General features: G+C 47.7%; 1 protein-coding gene across 2 annotated transcripts in view; it reads right to left on the bottom strand.

Annotated features, from left to right (window-relative positions):
- Positions 1-15,375, bottom strand: part of LOC139279437 (potassium voltage-gated channel subfamily KQT member 1) — an 838,442-nt gene that overhangs the window by 264,955 nt on the left and 558,112 nt on the right. The gene's annotated exons all lie outside the window — the stretch shown is intronic.

Here is a 15,375-nt window from a genome sequence, read left to right on the forward strand (position 1 = left end):
GGGATCATCTCAAACCTAAAGAAGGCATCATTATCTCGAGATATCGCTTTTACAAGCACGTTCATTCTGAGGGCCAGGATGTGGCGGAATTTGTTGTTGACCTGAGACATTTCGCTGGGCCGTGTAAGTTTGGAACCACGTTGAAAACCATGCTGCGTGACGTCTTTGTAATAGGCATAAACCACGAGATGATCCTGCGGAAGCTGCTGGCTGCGAAGATGCTGGATCTGAGCAGGGCCTAGGCTTGCCTGACGATGGTCAAGAGTACAAAGCAGATATCCTTGCAGAGTCGGAACTCCACGGCAAGTATTGTGCACCAGATTGTGTCGTCGGTTGGCAGAGCTGCACCTGGCAGGGCCTACCCGACTATTTGCGAAACCTGCAGCTGCTCGAAGTCCACCATTGGGCATGAATCCGATTTCACCCTGTTGGCTTTGTGGGGGGAAATCATCGGCCTCATCAGTGCCATTTCAGACAGTATTTGTAGAGGCTGTGCGAAAATGGGGCACCTTCAGTGGATGTGTTCGCAGCTCGGCAAGTGTGCTGCGACACACTACGTGGATGATGATGACCGATCCAGAGCGGATCCGGCAATACAACCCGAGATACCCAAGGAGGAAGTGTATAGTGTACATTCGTTCCTGACAAAGAGCCAACCGATAATGATTGTTGAACGGCGTGCCGGTATCGATGGAATTAGACACGGGCGCGAGTCAGTCAATTATGAGCCAGAGGACTTTCGAAAAGCTGTGGGACACCAAGGTCGTGAAACCCAAGCTGAGTCCAGTAAATGCAAAATTGCATACCTACACCAAAGAGTTCATACCAGTGATTGGCAATGCAGCAGTCAAGTGTGGTACAATGGGATGCTTCATGATCTATTGCTGTGGATCGTTCCAGGCAATGGTCCAACGCTGTTCGGCAGGAGTTGGCTCGAAAAAATAAAGTGGAACTGGAACGATATTAAAGCTTTGTCATCGGTGGATGACGCTTCATGTGCTCAAGTGCTGATCAAATTTCCCTCGCTGGAACCGGGCATTGCAGCTTCACGGGAGCCAAGGTGCAGATCGACCTGGACTCGGATGTAAGACCCATCCATCACAAAACCCGGGCGGTCCCGTACATGATGAGGGAGAAGGTTGAAATCGAACTGGACAGACTCCAACATGAAGGGGTCATTTCACCGGTCCAATTTAACAAATGGCTAGTCCCATTGTTCCTGTGCTGAAGAGTAATGGCACTGTCAGGATTTGTAGAGATGACAAGGTTATGATCAACCGAGTTTCGAAACAGGATCAGTACCCGTTACCAAAGGCTGATGACTTGTTTGCAACGCTAACCGGGGAAAGTTGTTCACCAAATTGGATCTGACGTCGGCCTATATGACATAGGAGCTTGTCGAATCATGAAGAAACTTATGTGCATCAATATGCATAAAAGGCTGTTCATTTACAACAGCTTTCCTTTCGGAAGTCGCTCGGCTGCAGCCATATTTCAGAGAAACATGGAGAGTTTACTGAAGTCCGTCCCTACAACCATGGTGTTCCAAGACGACATTCTGGTCACAGGTTGTGACACTGCCGAACACCTGCACAACCTGGAAGAGGTTCTACGTCGCCTGGACAAAGTGGGGCTCAGGCTGAAATATTCAAAGTACGTCTTTATGGCACAGGAAGTTGAATTCCTGGGAAGGAAGTTTGCTGCAGACGGCATCAGGCCTATGGACTCGATAACAGAGGCCATCAAAAATGCACCAAGACCCCAGAATGTGACGGAGCTGCGTTTGTTCCTTGGTCTTCTCAACTACTCGGTAATTTCTTACCGAAATTAAGCACATTATTAGAGCCACTGCACATGCTGCTCAGAAAAGGCAACAACTGGGTTTGGGGTGTATCTCAAGACAGGGCCTTCGAGAAGGCTAGAAATCTGCTTTGTTCCAACAAATTGCTGGTACATTATGACCCGTGCAAGCATTTATTATTGGCCTGTGACGCTTCATCACATGGGGTTGGTTGCATGTTCCAACAATCCAATGAGTCGGGCAAACTACAACCCATTGCGTGCGCGTCGAGAAGCATGTCTAAAGCAGAAAGAGCCTATGGCATGGTAGAGAAAGCAGCTTTAGCCTGCGTATATGGGGTTAAAAAGATGCACCAGTATCTGTTTGGGCTTCGTTTCGAGCTTGAAACCGATCACAAACCGCTCATATCTTTGTTTTCAGAGCATAGAAGTATCAATACCAACGTGTTGTCCCGCATCCAGAGGTGGACGCTGACATTATCTGCCTATGGTTATGTCATTCGCCATAGACCTGGCACCAAGAATTGTGCCAATGCATTGAGCCGTTTACCGCTGCCCACGCCAGAGGTGGAAACACCACAGCCTGCAGACCTACTGTTGGTCATGGATGCCTTTGAGAGTGAAGGGTTGCCTGTCACTGCTCAACAAGTTAGGACCTGGGCCAGCCAGGATCCGATCTTATCGGTTGTAAAATGTTGTGTCCTTAGTGGTGATTGGTCGGCCATCCCCAGGGAAGTATGTGAGGAGACCAAACCTTACAACCGTCGCAAAGACGAACTATCCATTCAATCTGATTGTTTGCTATGGGGTAATCACGTCGTTATGCCCTAATCACGTCGTTATGCCCAAGAAAGGCAGGGAGAGATTTGTACGGGATTTGCACAGTCCCCATCCCGGTATTGTGATGATGAAAGCCATTGCCAAGTCTCACGTTTGGTGGCCTGGCATGGACTCTGATTTGCAGTCATGTGTGCATCAGTGCAACACTTGCATACAGTTAAGCAATGCACCAGTGGAATCTCCGCTAAGTCTGTGGTCGTGGCCAAACCATGGTCGAGGATCCACATCGACTATGCGGTTCCTTTTCTGGGCAAAATGTTTTTGGTGATGGTGGATGCATATTCCAAATGGATAGAATGTGTAATCATGTCATCCAGCACACTCACAGCCACCATTGAAAGCCTTCGTGCCATGTTTGCTACTCATGGTCTGCCCGACATCGTTGTGAGCGATAACGGATCGTGCTTCACGAGTTTGGAGTTTCAAGAGTTTATGAGACTCAATGGTATCAAGCACGTAAAGCCAGCACCATTCAAACCTGCGTCCAATGGTCAAGCGGAGCGGGCCGTCCAAACCATCAAGCAGAGCCTGAAACGCGTAACTCACGGTTGTTTGCAGACTCGCTTGTCACGCATACTGCTTAGTTACAGGACTAGACCCCACACGCTTACCGGGGTCCCCCTTGCTGAACTGTTGATGAAGAGAGGCCTCAAGACCAGGCTCTCGCTTGTCCACTCTGATCTCAACGATCTCGTCGAAAACACATCAACATCAGCAGTGGTATCATGATCGCACTGCCGTGTCACGCGACATCTCTATTAATGATCCCGTGTATGTGCTAAATTATGGTCAAGGCCCCAAGTGTGTCACTGGCACTGTTATGGCCAAGGAGGGTAACAGGGTGCTTATTGTCAGGCTCACTAATGTGCAAACCTGCAGGAGGCACATTGATCAGACGAAATTGTGGCACACAAATGAACCGGAACCACTTGAAGAAGACACCATCAATGACCAACCGATTCATATTCAGCCATCAGAAGACCCTGCTGTTGTCAATGATTCTGGACCTTCAATCCCCGACATGGACACTGCCACTCCCATTAGATCGGCTACCCAGCCTCAAGTCATGAATGACTCGGAGAGCTCACCCAAATCTGGAATTGCACTGATACGATCAACTAGGGAGCGGAAAGCCCAGGACCGTCTCAATTTGTAAATAGGACTGATACCAAGATCTTGAGGGGGAATGATGTAATGTATGTATGCGTGAGTTTACCTGCCACCAGGGGGAGCAACCGTCGGAGGTCATTGGGCCATAGACACACAAGTGCAGCCCTTGTATATAAAGAAAGCCTCCATGTTTATTCCTCACTTTGAGAGCTAATAAAGTAGAGTCAGGTCACACCTGATTGAGTTCACGGTACTAAGCCTATTGAGTTATTGCATTCGTAACATTTGATAATGAAGAAGAATGCAGTAAACTGCAGGAAGATATCAATGGACTGGTCAGGTGGGCAGAACAGTGGCAAATGGAATTCAATCTTGAGAAGTGTGAACTAATGCATTTGGGAAGGGATACACATTAAATGGTAGGACACTGAGAAGTGTAGAGGAACAAAGGGACCTTGAAGTGCATGTCCACAGATCCCTGAAAGTAGCAGGCCAGGTAGATAAGGTGGTTAAGAAGGCATACAGAATACTTGCCTTTATTAGCCGAGGCACAGGATACAAGAGCAGGGAAGTTATGCTTGAACTGCATATAACACTAGTTAGGCCACAGCTAGAGTACTGCGTGCAGTTCTGGTCACCACATTACAGGAAAGATGTGATTGCACTAGGGTACAGAGGAGATTTACGAGGATTTACGAGATTTGCCTGAACTGGAGAATTTTAACTGTGAGGAAAGATTGGATAGGCTGGGTTTGTTTTCTTTGGAACAGAGGAGGCTGAGGGAAGACCTTATTGAGGGGTATAAAATTATGAGGGGCCTAGATAGAGTGGATACAAAGGACCTATTTCTCTTAGTCGAGGGGTCAACAACCAGGGGGCATAGATTTCAAGTAATTGGTAGGAGCTTTAGAGGGATTTGAGGGGAACTTTTTCACCCAGAGAGCAGTTGGGGTCTGGGACTCCCTGCCTGAAAGGGTGATAGAGGCAGAAACCCTCACCACATTTTAAAAGTGCTTGGATGTGCACTTGAAGTGCTGTAATCTGAAAGGCTACGGACCAAGAGCTGGAAAGTTGGATTGGGCTGGATAGCTCTTTGTCGGCCGGCACAGACATGATGGGCCGAAATGGCCTCTTTCTGTGATTCTATGACACCCTAATCTGAAACAGATTCACTTCAAGAGACAAGCAAGGTTTGAACTGTTGTGCTGTTCCATCACTTGGCTACAGACTGGGCTTACTTTGTGTAAATTACTGGGATTTGCCAGGTGTTACCCAAACAACCTTTGAAAAGGTTACCAACATTTTTGCCCCCATATGTGGCCATTTCAGTGGTCACATCCCTTTACATTTACCAATCGTCCCTTGTAAGCAGCCTACTTCTGCCAATCTCCTAACACCAGACCGAGTATTGAGGAAGGATCTCAGTGCTTCACCAGACACCCAGAAATAACTTTCCAAACTTTTATTTTCAGGAAAATGCACGATGGTGGCAAGTTGCAATGTCGCAGTAAGCTAACGGATAACAACTGCAATGCTTGTGCATAACTCCAAGAAGGTTAAACTTGTCTCTGAAAATAAGGAATACTAAGCAGCAATTACCCTCACCCTAGGTGAAAGACGAGGGTCCTTGAGATAGCAACGAGCCCAGGGGTTATTATTGGACAATGGTTATAGTTAGAGATATGCTTTCATCCAAAACAATATCAAAACAGGACTCAGTTCCAACCTTCTATTGTGTGCGAGGCTGAAGGGTTGATGATAAACAAATGCACTTTGCTTGCAGACTCATTTTCTTAAGCATTCCAACTTGCTGGTTGATATTCCTGATTGAGCCTGTAGCTACATCAGTTGAGAATGGTAATTGTTGTTGTTTTTAGTTTTAGGATACCTGCCCATTAACTTCAGAAGAAATAAACTATTTTATTTTTTCATCTTCATGTACTTGGAGAGATTGTAGAGGATGCTGTGGGATTGTCATTATTTTAAATAGGCCTCCTAGCAGGCTGGTTAAAAGTAATTGCATAATTGCTAGAGGCACCCTTCTAGTTTTATTTTAGCAGCGGCGTGGGATGGGCGGTTAATAATAAATAACACTTTACTACATAGAATGACATAAAATTTTTCAGCACAGAAAAGACTATTCAGCCCAACAGGTCTACATTATCTATATGCAACCAACACATTCAAGTTGTTTCAAATCAGACTGAAAAAATTCATTTGTTTTGAATTTCCCTCCACCTCTGAGAGATTAAAGTTCCCATTCATTTCCTGGCATTTCTCAGTCTCATTCCTGAATCTACCTGAGGAGGTGTGGATAAGACCAAACACAAAGGAGATTCTCAGTCACAATTCCTCTCTGGATATCAATAATGGAGCTTGAGGAAGGGAGTTGGTGTCATGTATTTCTTTTTGACTGTTTTCTTGACTATTTCATCTTTGATGAATTTTGGGTCATTCGTATTAAGATATTGCTATTCCGCTAAATTCAGCTCAAGAGCAGAACATAAAGCTTTTTGGAAAGCAGATTAGAATTCAGCAGATAAGGGATTAGACTCAGTTGAAGAGTCTGTCCAGGTTGGTGGGCTCGATTTTAATGGAGCGTGATTGGGGATCTGGGGCGAGCGACAAACTAGCATCTTGAGGCCCGGAGAGACTTTAATAAGCAGGCCTCATTGTCATAATCAGGCTCCGACTCCCACCCAAGCACGGCACTAGTTAATGGAAATAAAAATGGGGAGATGTAAAATGGATGGCCGATTCGCTGGCACCCATTTTATACTACTACACAAAGTCAAAATTATCCCCAGTGTGTCTGCAAAGTTCTCATAAGGTAGTCAAGCTCAGAGATTGAAAGCTCTTTCCTTTTGTGGGGCTGATTAGATGCAAGGATATTCGAGCCACAACTATGTATTTAGCCAAATATTAGGTAAATTGTGGCGTACTATGTTATTTTCAATGTTAAGAGGAGCATGATGGAATAGTCTAGAAATCATTGTACTTGCTATTGTTTGCTCACTCGTTATTTTGTTTACAGTTTGCCTCCTCTCACTAGAATGTTCATCAGTCCACTTTCTGGAAGGTCGGAGCATCACACATGGGAGCAAGAGTGAGATTACAGTATTCAGTTCACACAATCAGGGGTTTTCATTATTCTGACCTCAGGCTCACACTATTATATGACTAGACTTTGGACAGTGAAGGTGAACTCCCACTTATAGTGGGTGCAGGGGATGCAGGGTCGGCTGACAGGGGAAGCCAGTGGTGCTGAATTAGATAGTGCAGACCAGAGATTTTTTAACAGACCAGAGATTTTGGGTGGGACGAAGTCTATTATGGTGCTTTCACACTTGGCCAGTTGAGAAAAAGAAGACTTGCATTTATATAGTGCCTTTCATGACCACCAGACGTTCCAAAGTGCTTTACAGCCAATTAAGTATTTTTTAAAATGTAGTCGCTGTTGTAATGTAGGAAACACGGCAGCCAATTTGCCCACAGCAACGTCCCACAAACATCCCATCATCGTAGGCAGTCCCTCGGAATCGAGGAAGATTTGCTTCCACTCTTAACATGAGTTCTAATATGTTAATGCCAAGGGTTAGTTACAGCCGGTAGCTTATGCCTCCAGAAGTCTGTCCCAGGCAGAAAGGGGCTACGGGATGGTAGAAAAGGAAGTGCTTGTATGTGTATATGCAGTAAAGAAAACGCACCGGTACCTGTTTGGCAGGAAATTTGAGCAGGAGACAGATCACAAACCCCTAACGTCCCTTTTGGCCGACAACAAGGCCATAAATGCAAATGCATCGGCCTGCATACAAAGGTGGGCACTCACGTTAGCCGCCTATGACTATACAATTCGGCACAGACCGGGCACTGAAAACTGTGCCGATGCACTCAGCAGGCTCCCACTAGCCACCACCGAGGGGGCAACCGAGCATACTGCTGAGATGGTCATGGCTGTTGAAGCTTTCGAAAGCGCAGGCTCATCCGTGACAGCCCATCAGATCAAAGTCTGGACAAATAGAGACCCACTACTGTCTTTAGTCAAGAAATATGTCCTGAATGGGGACTGGGCAGCCACGTACGGGGCATGCCCTGAGGAATTTAAACCATTTCACAGGCGCAAGGATGAACTCTCGATTCAGGCCGATTGCCTACTATGGGGAAACTGAGTAGTCATGCCCCAGATGGGCAGAGAGGTGTTCATCAGAGAACTCCACAATGAGCACCCGGGCATTGTCATGATGAAGGCAATTGCCAGGTCACATGTTTGGTGGCCAGGGGTAGATGCAGACCTGGAACCAGGGATAGATGCGCCCAGGGAAACCCCCCTTAGCCCCTGGTCCTGGCCCGCCAAGCCTTGGTCACGCATCCATGTGGACTACACAGTTCCTTTCATGGGAAAAATGTTTTTGGTTGTAGTAGACGCCCACTGCAAATGGGTCAAGTGTGACATTCTTACTTCAAGTACATCCTCTGCCACGGTAGAAAGTCTAAGGGCAATGTTCGCCGCCCATGGTCTACCGGACGTCTTGGTCAGCGACAATGGCCCGTGCTTTACAAGCATTGAATTCCAGGACTTCATGGCAGGAAATGGTATCAACCATGTCAGAACGGCACAATTCAAGCCGGCCTCAAATAGCCAGGCGGAACGAGCAGTGCAGATAATCAAACAGGGGATGCTCAGAATCCAAGGGGGTTCCCTACAAAGCCGCTTAATCGCGCCTCCTGTTGGCCAATAGATCCCTTGTCTTCCTCGATTCCGAGGGACTGCCTCCGTGTCTAGCTCCATTGATACTGGGATGCCATTGAGGAGCACTTTCATCGTTATCGGTGGCGTCCTGGTGTATGAACTGTATATGTGCTCCACATGAACTCACTGAACTTCAGCTTCCAGCGATTTCCCCCATTGTTTATTTGGTCTCATAGGGCTTACATCGGGCCCATCCTCCTCGTACATCAACCTGGCTGCAGGCTTCCTGCACATACGCGCCAAGTGACCGCTGACGTTGCAGTTTCTGCAGGTATATTGCTGATACCTGCAAGCTCTGGCTGGGTGTTTGCCTCCACACCTCCAACATGAGCCGTTGTTGGAAACAAAAGGTCCATTACTAGTCGATCGTCTCTGACTGTCTCTGTAACTGTCCTTAAGCGCAACGTTAACAGGTGTTGATGGTCCCATTACTGGCCGCATTGTCCCTTGCGATGCATGAATCGCTGTTCAGCTAGCCATTGTCTCTGAATTCCCCGTTTGGGTTCGACTACATGCTTGGGCATGTCCAATTGCCCCTGCCTGCCTGGAGAACTGTGTCCCGCGTTAACAATGTTGACTCCCTGTCCATTTGCTGCATTTAAACCAAGATTTGTGTCAAACATCATTCTGGTTTCTTCCTCCCCTGAGATAAATGCCTGGGCCATCAAAGCTGCCGTTTCCAGGGTCAAGTCTTTGGTCTCAATCAGTTTCCTGAAAACCCCAGCGTGCCCGATGCCCTCAATAAAAAAGTCTCGCAGCATCTCCGCTCTGCATGCATCTGGGAACTTACATAGGCTTGCCAGTCGCCGGAGATCTGCCACGAAGTCTGAAATGCTTTGCCCTTCTCGCCGCCGGTGGGTGTAAAACCGATGTCTCGCCATGTGCATGCTGCTCGCCGGTTTAAAGTGTTCCCCGATCAACTTACTGAGCTCTTCAAAAGTTTTGTCCGCCGGCTTCTCTGGCGCTAGAAGGCGCTTCATCAGGGAGTACGTCCTGGATCCACAAACCATCAGGAGATGAGCCCAGCGTTTGTCGGCCGAATCCTGTCCCAACCATTCCTTGGTGACGAAACTTTGTTGTAGTCTCTCAATAAAATCGTCCCAATCATCACCAACACAGTACCTTTCGTCTGTGCTGCCAGTGGCCATGCTCGCGTGGTTTAAATCCCAGTTTCTCGTTGCCAATAATATGCCCTTACTATACAGTATAAATGCACACGAGGCCCATACTTGAGAGAAGGTCACTCTGTGACCAGTAACCTTTATTAGCCAGCACTGAAGTGATGAAGGTGGATGGAGCTTCCCCTTTTATACCTGAAAGTCCAGGTTAGGAGTGTCTCCCACAAGTTCACCAACTAGTGGTCAATGTTCTCACAGTGTACAACTTAGGTCAGTTTATACATGGGTTACAATGACAATAACATGACAAGTTCTTAGGTGGCTGAACAGTCCAATACGAGAACCACAGTCACTGTCACAGGTGGGACAGATAGTCGTTTAGGGAAGGGGTGGGTGGGACTGATTTGCCGCACGCTCTTTCCACTGCCTGTGCTTGATTTCTGCATGCTCTCGGCGATGAGTCTCGAGGTGCTCAGCGCCCTACCGGATGCACTTCCTCCATTTAGGGCGGTCTGTGGCCAGGGACTCCCAGGTGTCGGTGGGGCTGTTGCATTTCATTAGGGAGGTTTTGTGAGTTTCCTTGTAACGTTTCCGCTGCCCACCTTTGGTTTGTTTGCTGTGAAGGAGTTCTGAGTACTGACATGGGAGTTCTGACATGGGAGTCTCATGTCTGGCATGCGGACTATGTGGCCTGCCCAGCGGAGCTGATCAAGTGTGGTCAGTGCTTCAATGCTGGGGATGTTGGCCTGGTCGAGGATGCTAATGTTGTTGCGTCTGTCCTCCCAGGGGATTTGTTTCTGCAAGATCCTACAAATTCACAAACAGCAATGTGATAATGACCAGATAATCTGTTTCAGTGATAGTGATTGAGGGATAAATATTGGCTTGGACACCAGAGATAATTCACCTGCTCTTCTTCAAAATAGTATCACAGGATCTTTTACGTCCACCTGAGAGAGCAGACAGGGCCTTGGTTTAACATCTCATCCGAAAGACGTCACCACCAACAATGCAGCACTCCCTCAGTACTGCACTGAAGTGTCAGCCTAGATTTTTGTGCTGAAGTCTCTGGAGCGGGACTTGAACCCACAACCTTCTGACTCAATGGGAGGGTGTTACCTACTGAGACATGGCTGACACGCACAACTGCGAACAGGAAGTTGTCACATGGCGATAAAAAAAAAAGAGTTGTGGAGAAGGAGAGATGGAAGGCATCGTAAACAGTTCCAAAACATTGTGATATACTTAGCTTATCATAGTTGTGAGGGAGCAATGTGCGGTGGCCTGGCGCAGAAATCAGCGCGGTCCCGGCCTGCAAGACCATCAGCAGGCTGGGGCCATTAGAGGGAGCAACATGCAGCGGTGTGCCACTGCAGGGAGCAGCGTGTGTTGCTGCAGGAGGGCGACAGCTGCAAAGGGGGCGACCGGATTGGACGTCACCCAAATCCAGGTCGCTGATTGCAGTGCAGGCAGGTACAGCGGGAGCGGCGAGGTCGGGGCGAAGGAGCGGCAAGAGTTTGTAGAGGGATGTGATCGGGGCCCAGGAGAGGCGAGGGCCCAGGGGCAGCACGGGCCAGCCCACACTGCAATATGTGTGTGCATTAGGTCCGTGCAGCAGAGCTGGTCTCTAGTTGTCTTGGTTAACCCTTGCCACTGGACCAAGACCTAGCTCTGCCAAGCCCGTGTGGTGACTGGTGTGCAACGGCCACCACGCGTTAAAAAAATCCACGCACAGGCATCTTCCACCCTTCAACATGTAGTTCGGGACTTGGAATATTAGGTCCTTCATTGATACACTGTGAACTCATCCCTCTTTGGCGTGGAAGCAAGTCATCCTCGATACGAGGGACCGTCTATGATGATGATGATCACAGTTGTGTGGTTTTATTTCATTACAAAGTCAAACTTCCCTCCTAACAAACTGGATATCAATTATTTCCATGTGCTGCTTTAGTAGGTCCTGTACTGGGCTGGAAACTCTACTTTATCCAGTCAAGTAATCCAAGGAAATAAAAATGCGAGAGCCTCGGTACAAATTTTTATTTACCTTTGATGTTGAACAGAATGCATTAGCAGGCATTCCTGCAAGCGAGAGCTGGACCTGTTTCTGCTGGGGGCAAAGGTCACCTCAGACAAAAGGTAGGTATCCTGTAACGTTGATCAAGGAAAATGTGATCTCCTGAACTAGTTTTGATTACCTAAGTGGGTGGGGGGTGGGGAGGAGAGGAATTTTTCAGATATTTTCCCTGCTAATTGGCCTTTAAAAAAAAAGAATGTGTCATATTTGACCCTGAAATGAGCTTCCGGTCACTATCCACAGCATAACTAAATCTGCCTATTTCTACCTCCATAACGTCGCCTGTCTCTGCCTCTGCTTCAGCTCATCTGCTGCTGAAACCCTCATCCATATCTTTATTACCTCTAGATTTGACTACTCCAATGCACTCCTGGCTGATCTCCCACATTCTACCCTACGTAAACTTGAGGTCAGCCAAAACTCGGTAGCCCCAATTCCTGCTCACCCATCACCCCTGTGCTTGCTGACCTACATTGGCTCCTGGTTAAGCAATGCCTCAATTTCAAAATTCTCATCCTTGTTTACAAATTCCCCCATGGCCTCGCCCCTCCCTATCTCTGTAATCTCATTCAGCCTCACCACCCCCCTCCGCCCCTTACCACCGCCACCCCCCCCGAGATGTCTGCGCTCCTCTAATTCTGCCCTCTTGAGTATCTCCGATTAGAACTGCTCAACCATCGATGGCCGTGCTTATGCTGCCTGGGCCCCAAGCTCTGGAACTCCCTCCCTAAACCTCTCCACCTCTCTATTCTCTCTTTCCTCCTTTAAGACGCTCCTTAAAACATATCTCTTTGACCAAGCTTTTGATCATCTGCTGTAATTTCTTCTCATGTGGCTCGGTGTCAAATGTATTTGTTTTGTCTTACAACACTGCTGTGAAGCACCTTGGGATGTTTTACGATATAAATACAAGTTGTTGTTTTTTCACCTTCCCGAGATTACGTGGCTCCAGGTGAGGTAGAGTGGGGAATTGTTCCGACTCTATGAGACACATTGGATGGACCAGTAGGTTTGTCCTGTCCATCATTTTTCATATGTTTGTATATTTGTAACAGCTTACATTTCAAAATACTCTTTATGTAAAAGAGGATATTATTATGATTGGGCCGTTTCCAGATACTTTTTCACATGCCTAACCAGAAAGCCAGCTCCCTTAGGCGAGTCCATGCTTCCTATAAACTGAAGCAAAATAAATGGGATAATGTGTCAAGAGAACAATGGACCTGTTTATTGTCTCTCAATTTATAAGTCTGATTTCCACGATTCACTGATATGACTTCAAAACATAATTAATATCAGTCACACTACACACTTTCTTAATGGACTGAACTACCAAACAGGTTTATTCAGCAGTAGCAGTGAGTTGTTGAAGTCAATCCAAGTATCACTTCATGTAAAGGTTAGACATACAAAACCAATCTGTAGTGTTCCTTTCAATGGTTTTCTTTGCAGAATTATCTGGGAAAAAAGGATAAATGTTTCTTTGAAGGGGCATCAGTGTCTGATCCCTATCAGGTGTTTTGAAGTATGTAGATGTTTTGCCTTTGTATCTGCTATGGCTGAATCTAAATCTTTACTCATCATCATCATAGGCAGTCCCTCGAAATGAGGATGACTTGCTTTCACGCCAAAAAGGGATGAGTTCACAGGTGTTTCAATGAAGGACCTAATATTCCAGATTCCGAACTATATATTGAAGGGTGGAAGATGCCTGTGCATGAATTTTTTTAACGTTGGTGACCGTTGCACACCAGCCACCACACAGGCTTGACAGAGGTAGGTCTTGGTCCAGTGGCAAGGGTTAACCAAGATGACTGGAGACCAGCTCTGCTGCATGGACCTAGTGCGCACACATATTGCAGTGTGGGCTGGCCTGCGCTGCCCCTGGATCCTTGACTCTTCTGGGCCATGAACTTACGCCTCTCCTGGGCCCCGATCACATCGCTCTACGAACTCTTGCCGCTCCTTCTCCCCGACCTCACTGCTCCTGCTGTACCTGTCCGCACTGCAATCAGCGACCTGGATTTGGGTGACGTCCAATCCAGACTGTAGTGTCCTTACACACTACTATAAATTCACACGAGGCACATTCTGCAGACAAGGTCACTCTGTGACTTGAACCTTTATTCACAGGACCAAGAAGTGATGACCCTGCGTGGGACCACCCTTTATATACCTAGATGACCAGGTGAGGAGTGTCTCCCACAAGTTCATCCCCTGTGGTCAAGGTGTGCATTTCTTAGGTGTATACAGTATGTAGTGTTGTTATGAAGGTTACAGTTACATGAAGGTTACATACATGACATCACCTCCCCCCAACGTCTTATGGGGTCAAAGATTAAGTTTTTCAGGCGGTCGACGCTCTCTCGTGGAGCGCCGCAGTTGGGGCTCTGGTTGTTGAGCCTTGGCATGCGTCTCTGTCACCTGTGGTGATTCCGGCTTGTCTGGGCTGGCCGCAGGGACTGTGCATGCTGCTGAATGTTCTTGTTACTCGTTCACTGGCGGTGATGCGGGCAACATCTCATGATCTTCCTTAGGTTCCTCAGTGTCCATGCTGAACCTTTTTTTTACTTGGTCCAGATGCTTGCGGCATATCTGTCCATTGTTAAGTCTGACCACTATGACCCTATTCCACTCTTTGCCAATTACAGTACCCTCAAGCCACTTGGGCCCCAAAGCGTGATTAAGAACAAATACAGGGTCATCGATTTCTATACATCTCCCCTTTGAGTTACGGTCATGGCACTCATTTTGGGACTGGCGCTTGCCCTCAACAATGTCTGACAAGACAGGATGAATGAGGGACAGCCGAGTTTTAAGTGTACGTTTCATGAGTAGTTCCGCGGGCGGGCGGGAGCGAATGCGGTCGGGACCTATAGGTCAGCAGGAGGCGCAATAGGCGGCATTGAAGGGAGGGTCCTTGAATCGGAGTATGTCCTGTTTTATGATTTGGACCGCACATTCCGCCTGGCCATTGGAAGCCGGCTTGAATGGTGCCGTCCTGACATGTTTAATGCCATTACCCGACATGAACTCACGGAATTCATAGCTAGTGAAACACGGGCCGTTGTCACTAACCAGGAAGTCCGGGAAGCCATGGGTCGCAAAGACCGCATGCAGACTCTTCACAGTGGTGGATGTCGTGCACGAATTCAATATGATGCACTCGATCCATTTCGAGTACGCATCAACAACAATGAGGTGTTCCATGAACGGGCCTGCGTAGTCTACGCGAATATGTGACCATGGCCTGGTGGGCCAGGGCCATGGGCTGAGCGGGGCCTCCCTGGGGGCATTATCCAGCTGGGCACATGTCGTGCACCAGCGAACACAGTGTTCCAGGTCTGAGTCAATTCCCGGCCACCATACATGTGACCGAGCAATGGCCTTCATTAGCACGATGCCTGGGTGCTCGCTGTGGAGTGCGCTGATGAATGCTTCCCTTCCCTTTTGGGACATGACTATCCTGCTGCCCCATAGTAGGCAGTCGGCTTGGATGGAGAGCTCATCCATCCGCATGTGAAACGGTCTGATCTCTTCGGGGCATGCAATGTGTGCGGACACCCAAACCGCAGTCAGGACACATTTCTTAATCAAGGATAGTAGGGGATCTCTGTTGGTCCAGATTTTGATCTGGCGGGCTGTGATGGGGGAGCCTACGCTGTCAAAGGCTTCAACGG

The sequence above is a fragment of the Pristiophorus japonicus genome, chromosome 14, assembly GCF_044704955.1.
Source record: "Pristiophorus japonicus isolate sPriJap1 chromosome 14, sPriJap1.hap1, whole genome shotgun sequence".
NCBI classification, from domain to species: domain Eukaryota; kingdom Metazoa; phylum Chordata; class Chondrichthyes; family Pristiophoridae; genus Pristiophorus; species Pristiophorus japonicus.